The sequence below is a fragment of the Pogona vitticeps genome, chromosome 5, assembly GCF_051106095.1.
Source record: "Pogona vitticeps strain Pit_001003342236 chromosome 5, PviZW2.1, whole genome shotgun sequence".
Lineage (NCBI taxonomy): Eukaryota > Metazoa > Chordata > Lepidosauria > Squamata > Agamidae > Pogona > Pogona vitticeps.
Genome location: NC_135787.1, coordinates 39515798 through 39524051, shown reverse-complemented (window position 1 = coordinate 39524051; position 8254 = coordinate 39515798). Strand labels below are relative to the sequence as shown.

Sequence of the window (8254 nt, the reverse complement as noted above, 5' to 3'; positions counted from 1 at the left end):
TCATGCCTGTTGGTCTTTTAAAATACCAAACGGGAAAGAACAAAAACAAACATACAAAAAATATTCCCTACAATAACCAAATGTACTGAAATATCTTCCACAATGGTTTCTAACCCATGATAAAACAATGTTTTTCAGGGAAAAGGAAATAATATAACTGGTAGTGTCCAATTGGTGTGTCTGTCATTTATGTAGAAACAAACATGACTCTGTTTTGGAGCATTATTTGAACTTTTGTAAATAATTTATCTGTTTTAGCACCTTAAAGTACTTACAGCACCCAAAATAATGACAGATATGCAACAGAGAAAAAGGTTGGCTTGGGACAGACAAAAGCTATTCAGAACAATCAATGTAACTTTTTTTAAACCATTATAGAATGAAAATATTAAAATTAAAGTCTATTTATGTTAAGGGAATAATGATCCAGTTCTGTGTGCTCCCTCACTATTTGGGGGATTTGATGCTCTCTGTGGTATGACCATGAACTACTTATGCAAGAAAATTAAGTCAACTAAATCTCACTGTGTGAATGTTCTATGGTGAATTTCCACAACACATCTGGAAACAGTAAATGACTCTGTCCTTTTAAGTGATTTACTAAACAGTCGTAGAGCTTTCACAGTGCTTGTGATTTAATTCTTGTTTATGCACTTAGCATCTAACAGTAGAAAACACTTCTATTTTGTCCTATTTAACATTGTTAAAAGAAACAATACCACCATGGGCTAGAAGAATTCATTAGCAACCTGTATATTGTCAAAGAGAAAAACACATAACCAACTTGCATAAATGAAGGAAAATAAGTAAATACAGAGGCTTTATTTATGTTTCCAATCAGTTAATTCCTCTCTCACACAGCCCTGTCAGCTGGTGTCTCTAGTAAGGATGTTCATCGTCCCTACTAGAGGAGGATGTGCAGCAGTTTTGGACAAGTTTTGAGTTTTCATCATAATCACCTTATCTTATAGGAAGAAACCAAGCTTGGCAGTGGATAATATTGATAATTATAGGCCCATCGCCAATGTTTCTTTCCTCAGCAAAGTGGTAGAGAGGGTGGTGGCCGACCAGCTTCATGCTCTCTTGGATGAAACCAATGCCCTGGATTCATTCCAGTTGGGCTTCCACGGCATGGAAACAGCATTAGTCACCCTGTTTGGTGACCTGCTAAGGGAGGCCGATGGGCAAAATGTCTCTGCTAGTCCTTCTCGATATCTCAGTTGCCTTTGATACCGTTGACCATGGTATCCTCCTGGGGAGGCTCTCCGAGTTGGGAATTGGTGGCCTGGCTCTTGCCTGGCTCTGTTCCTTCTTGGAGGACCATCCCCAGAGAGTGCAGATTGGAGAGAGTTTCTCGGCCCCGTGGACCCTCAATTGTGTGGTTCTGCAGGGCTCAATTATCTCTCCAATGCTGTTAACATCTATTTGAGGCCACTGGGAGGGGTCAGCAGGGGATGTGGGGCCTCGTGTCATCAATACGCTGACGATACTCAGCTCTACATCTCCTTTTTTCCAACAACAGTGGATGCTGTTTTGTCCCTTGAGCGCTGCCTGGGGGCTGTTCAGCAATGGATGAGGCTGAATCCAGGCAAGACGGAGGTCCTTCAGGTGGGTGTCCCAGATATCAATGGTCTGAGAAGCTCCCTTTCCTTTGGGGTGTGTGTGTGACTCTTACCACCAAGAGTGAGGTTCGCAGTTTGGGTGTACATCTGGACCTGGCGCTCACCCTGGAGACCCAGGTGTTATCAGTGGTCTGTTCTGCACATTTCCACCTTTGGCGGATTGCCCAGCTGCGTCCCTATCTTGATGTGGGGCCCTCACCACTTTGGTCCATGTGCTCATAGTATCAAGATTAGACTACTGTAATGCACTCTACGTGGGGCTGCCTTTGAGACTGATGTGGAAACTTCAGATGGTACAAAATGCAGCGGCCAGACTTCTTACAGGGGCGAAAAGATACCAACATATTTTCCCCACACTGGCCACCTTCCATCGACTGCCCATTCACTTCTGCATTTATTTCAAAGTTCTTACGATGACATAAAAAGTCCTAAATGGTTTAGGACCTCCATATCTGGCAGAGCACCATCTCCCACCCAGTTCTGCCAGAGTCACTCATTCCAACCAGGCTGGGTGGCTGAAGAGCCTAACACCGAGGGAGGTCCAGAAGGAGAGAATGAGGAACAGGGCCTTCTCAACAGTGGCCCCTCACCTTTGGAACAGCTTGCCAGTGGAGAGCCACCTGGCTCCCTCTCTGGGTGTTTTCAGGAATAAACTTAAAACCTGGCTATTTGGGCATGCTTTCCCTCCTGCCATATCTTAATTTCTTATACTTCGCCATCTTGGACCTATAATAGATGGTTTTGGTTTTATTGTTTTTAAATTTGTGAACTGCCCAGAGTAGACCTTTGGTCTAGATGGGTGGGATAGAAATCCAATAAATAAATAAATAATCTGCTCTCCTTAGTATTTTAGATGTACAGTACAGCACCAACCACCCATACTGAACATAGCTATATATACAATACTCAGTTTGGTGTAGTGCAGTGGTCCCCAACCTTTCCCAACCGCAGACCAGTTGGTGTGTGTGTGTGTGGCATGCTCGTGTGAGAAGTGTGGCATGTTCACAAGGTTGTGGTGTGCCTGCAGGTGGCACAGCATGCTCACATGCATGCGTGCGGTGGCACTTGGCAGGGTGCTCATGTGCATGGTGGCGCTTGCAGGGTGTGGAGTGCACTCATGCGCATGCGTGTAGTGGTGCTTGCGGGAGGCGCTCGCGGGGGGACAGGAGATCTGTGTCCGCGACCCGGTCTTGCCTAGACCGTAGTCTGCTGTGGGTCATGGACCGGGGGTTGGGGACCTCTGGTGTAGTGGATGGAATGAGAGACTAGGACTCAGGGGGCTTCAGTTCAAATCCCCACTCAGCTATGGAAGCTCACTGGGGGTGTGGAATTGGTAAAACCACTCCTTAAATATTTCATCTACTTTGAAAGTCCTATTAAGGTTGTAGTAAATCGGTTCTTGATTGACAACAGAGAAGAACATATGTATATGTATCATTTGATAGGGCAGAGAGGTGAGATTATTACTTCTTTGTATTGATGCCATATATACTTTACCAAAACATCACATTCAAGTACAAAATAGATAAAAACAAAGAGTTATAGCTTTGTAGAACTAGAAGGGATCCTGTGGGTCATCAAGTCCAACCTCCTACCACATCAGAGAGAAACAGGTATAGTTCTATTAATTATCCATTCAATATATAGGAACAGGCTGTTTCCAAGAATTAAAACAAAAATTATACTGATCCTGCACAGTATGGGACTTAAACAACTGTTATAATAAGATAATAGTTCATTCAAAAGTTCTCATATACAAGTGAATGCAAAATCACTACTGTGTTGTGAAATTTCTGTTAATTTCAGTGGGTGTGCAGATCAGAATGTCCCAGCATATCAAGCCTTAGAGTTCTGTATGTGCTGTGGGGCACATTATGAGTCCTGGACATTCATATCAATGACAGGCTGTTCCTCTTGTGAGATAAAGTGAGGTCCATGCATGGACTGCATGGTTTTTATATGTAGTTTGACTCCTTGGGTCAGATTATATATAAAATCAGTCTAGTTCGTTGCTCATGAAGTATATGTAGTTATCTCTGTGATCTTAACACAGCTACTTATAAGTAAGTCCTATTCTTGTATATGGAATATACTGCTAAAGTGTATAGTAGAAAGGATAGCATAGTTTACTTAAACAATGCTTTAGACTAATAACAGCCCTATTCTTCTGTTTTTGTCAGAGAAGCAAAACTAGGCATGGACAATTCGGTCCTCAAGACGTTGTATTGCAGTTTCCATTAGCCATAGCTACCATGTCTAATGATGTGGAATCATGGAAATTGTGGTCCAATCATCTGGAGAGCAACAAGTTCTCCACAGCTGAGCTAAACAATTTGCACCTATACATTATGTGTTCACAGTAAAGACAAAAAAAGTCTTTATTGCCGGCCACAGAGACTGGTGAAACGTTAGGAAGAACAACCTTCAGAACACGGCCAAAGAGTCCGAAAAACCCACAACAAACATGAAATATGTTGTGATGGTAGGAACAACACAGTTATTTCTGTAAGTGATGTGATAATGTATTATACTGACTGTAAGCAAGGAGAGAGGAAGTGTGCAGTGCTGTCTGCAGCTACTAACTGCATCTCTGACATAATTTTGCTGAGATACAGTTGGATTTGCAAATCATTTAGATTTTGTGTGTGTGTGTGTGTGTGTGTGTGTGTGTGTGTGTGTGTGTGTGTGTGTGTGTGTGTGTGTGTGTGAGAGAGAGAGAGAGAGAGAGAGAGAGAGAGAGAGAGAGAGAGAGAGAGAGAGAGAGAATAACGCTTATAACTGCTATGTACATTACCAGATGACTTCACATTCTTGGTCTCTGTTTCAACCTAATATCTGTACGTTTACAGGGATATGCAATTTTCTGCATATTAACTAGACCTAAAGTAGAGAAATAATAAATTTATTATAAAATAATAAAAAGTAGCAGTGTAACATAATCCTTACGCATTGGATTTATTCAGAAAAATCACATGCATATGATAATCAACTGTAGCACAGTTTTTCTGCTTCCTTTCTTAATGTCAGGCCTGAAACAAAGGTACAGTCCTTTGGGGTTAGTCTGCAAGAAACTGAGCTCTGAGGAATGACTTCTTCAGGTTTCATGGAGAAGGGGTGGAAGCAGAGTGTTGATTGGCTGGCTTCTGTGATAATCATAAAGCCTTCTCCTTTCCATGTACTTCACATACCTATGTGAAATGTTGATTGTCTGGCTCTTGTGATAATCACATATTCACCTCCTTCCCATCTCTTCATTCAGCTGTGTAAGAGTGTTGGTTGGCTGATTTTTATGCCAAACATAAAGCCGTTCCCTCATGTCCTAATCTAAAGTGTCAAAAGAAGTCTGTACAAATTAGGTTTGGGCTTGCAGAGAAGGTCCATAGATATTAAAATGGACATAGATGCCTTGGTGGGAAAAAAACTCCTATAGTTTAGAACCGTGCTACTTGTCAGAGCACATTTCCCTAAAAACATCAACCCATGCCACCCAGTCCTCTCAGGCCAGTCCTCGGTTGCCACCCCGAGGGAAGCTAGGAAGACATCTGTTAGAAACTAGGCCTTTTCGGTTGTGGCCCCATCCTTATGGAATATGCTTTTGGTGGAACTGCATCTGCCCCCTTCTATCACAGCCTCCAAGAGGATGCTCAAAACATGGCTATCTACTACAGTGGAACCTCTACTTAAGAACTTAATCCGTTTTGGAATGGTGTTCTTAAGTTGAAACGTTCTTAAGTTGAAGCAAAATTTCCCATAGGAATGGACTGAAAACCAATTAATCCGTTCTGGCTGTTTTTTTTTTGTTATGTAGAGGTGCATTTGTACATTGAAGCATTAGTTCCTATAGGAACTAATGCAAAGCTGGTTAATATGTACTCTACCACTAGGGGGAGAATTTTTTTTAACCTAAGATGACCTAAGGTTAAAAAAAGAGCAGGAAAGGTTTTTTTTTTTCCTGTTCTTATCTTGGATTTCTGTTCTCAAGAAGCAAAATTTAGCAAAATTTAGCAAATGGAGCTGTTCTTAAGTTGGATTGTTCTTAAGTAGAGACGTTCTTAAGTAGAGACCCCACTGTAAAGCCTTATTGATTCGGCTATCCTGCTACTTCCTGTTTTGCCATTGCTTGGTGGGTTTTTTTTTTTTTAAACTTATTAGTTTATTTTTGTTTGTATGTATGTAATGAGTTATTTCTTGTTATATTATTTTGTATTCATTTTCTGTTTATCTTACTTTGGATGTAAACCATCTAGAGTAGTACCTAGCACTAACTGGCCGGTATACAAGTCTATGAAATAAACAAACAGATTTTATAAAATATTTTCTGAATGGTTATGCACTGACTTGAAAAATCTTTAAAAGTATATGGGCTTTCATATTTCATATATTCTGATAAAACATAGCTTCAAGAGTTGTTAATCACTTTGTGAAAACTATTCTAAAATGCAGTATTTTTTACTATTGTGTGCTATCATGTCACTTCTGATTATTCTCCTCAGTTCTTGTGAACTCAGATGTGGGATTCAAGTTTCTAAACCAAGGTGCTAGCTACCCTTGTGTACAGTGGCCTTTTTTTTTTTTTTAAGCTACGGACATGGAACATGAGCCTAAAGAATTTTTTCATTTCATAGACATAGGCTTGTACAGCTGATTTCTGCTCTGCCAGAGCATTTAAAAATATATAGTATCAGAAACATTTAGGATATGAATTGGCTATTTCATCCCCTCCCTTTGTCATACGTTCTTGTATGACTGAAAGAAGTAAAATTTTGTCCCAATAATGTGACATTTGGCAGCCATTTAATGTTCTTTGTTAAGGACAAAAGAGTGTTTGACTGGCTAAATGAAGAGTGGAGTTGTTTAAGACAATCCTAAAATTCAGACTCTATGCAGGCCCTTCCTTTGTTTTGGACTGTGAAACAGACAGTATAATCTGGATGATGCTTTAATCTCTTGAGCAGTCTGGTAGATGGGGGCTGTTTCCTCTTATCGCAGAGTTGAAGTATTTGACCTCAATACCCATTCCAGCCTCACAATTCTGTGATCCTAATATTCAGTCTTCACTGCTGGAATGTAAGTTAGTTTGAGAACAAATGACAGCACAGTTCATCTGAAATGACAGAGAATAAGAAGCATCCATTTTAATAGACATCTGAATCACTGGGATGATTAGGGGAATATTGCCGTTTTGCTTTTTCTTTAAACCTGTGCTTCAGTGGAAGCATACATTTATTTGTTTATCTATTAAAATTCCCACTGAGGGCAAAAGGTTAACACATACCGTATATTACCAGGGATAATCTTCATGCTTCTCCTCCTCCTTCATGCCACCATCTTGCTGCACTCTGCCATTCTTGTCCTTTTAGGTGATCAGAACCACCACAATTCCCTTCAAAAAATAATCTGTAAAAGATCCATATGAGACCTAACTCTTCAGAGTTCCTTGTTTGTTATTAGGAAGTAATGGGCATTAATTCCTCTTGTGTTATTGGTCTCTGCTCACCCCTACCTGGTGTCTTTATTCTGAGAAAGAACCAGATTTGGTTTAAGGACAGCAAATTCAATTGAAACATGTCTATTATGTGCCTGCCATGTTACAAACTCTATGATAGCAACTGGAGACTTGTTGTCTACGGTTTCACTGGTCATTGAGATTTTTGTGTTGGAGGGAGGGGTCGGGGATGACATAAAATGCTATGAAGTCTGTTTGACTTTTATGGTTAGCTACAAAGCCGAAAGAGAATTCAGTCACTGAGCTTGTTTTGAAAGAGCAATAAAAGCGCTAAACAGCAGCAGTCCTGGTCACTCCCTGTACATAATTGAAATAGCTGCCCACTGAAGCCAGAATGAGATTGGTGGGAGGGGGCTGTGTAAGTGGCTCTGACTGTTGCTATAACAACAGCACCTTGGTCTAATTTCTTCTGAAAAATGACTTGCTGCTAGTGGGATGAAGTGGAGCAGCTTTTTGCAGCAGATGAAAGCTGCGTCAACATCCTTATGTTGCTCCCTTGTTTATACAGTGAGTAGTCAGTTATGTGCCCATTGCAGGTATGCTGGAAATTTCATAATGTGTTATTTACGAAAGGGAAGCATATGTAGATATACTTTTTAGTTTATTAATAAATCCATGGACTTTTCACTTTTCCACATTTCATCAACAAGTTTCTCTAGGCCATAAAAGCCAACACTCAAACATGTCTATCCATGTTCTTCTGCTTTACTCTGCTTACAACCTGAGTTCGATCTTGGGCTCATGTAGCCTGCTCAAGGTTGACTCAACCTTCCATCCTTCCAAGGTCAGTAAATTCAGTACCCAGCTTGTAAGGGGGGATGTGAGTCTGCATAATTAAAAATTGTAAACTATATATACATGTGCAGCACACTTTACCTTTGCTTTACTTTGTTTTAGTGGAAAGGGAGGAGAGTGTATTGGTTATTGTCAGGCATCACCAGGGCATCGCCAGACTATGAAAATTCCTTGTCTGCAAACTTCACACATGGCAAGAATCAGTGAGTGACCATGAAGTCCAGACACCATAAATCCAATTGAATGTTGATCTCAAGATGAGCAACTTGTTGCCCTCTATGTGTTGCTAGACTGCCACTTGTGGCACTCCTAGACATCATAGCCAATAGTG

General features: G+C 40.7%; 1 protein-coding gene across 1 annotated transcript in view; it reads left to right on the top strand.

The window, feature by feature from the left end:
- MAML3 (mastermind like transcriptional coactivator 3) overlaps positions 1-8254 on the top strand; it is a 344514-nt gene that overhangs the window by 181946 nt on the left and 154314 nt on the right. The window lies entirely within an intron of this gene.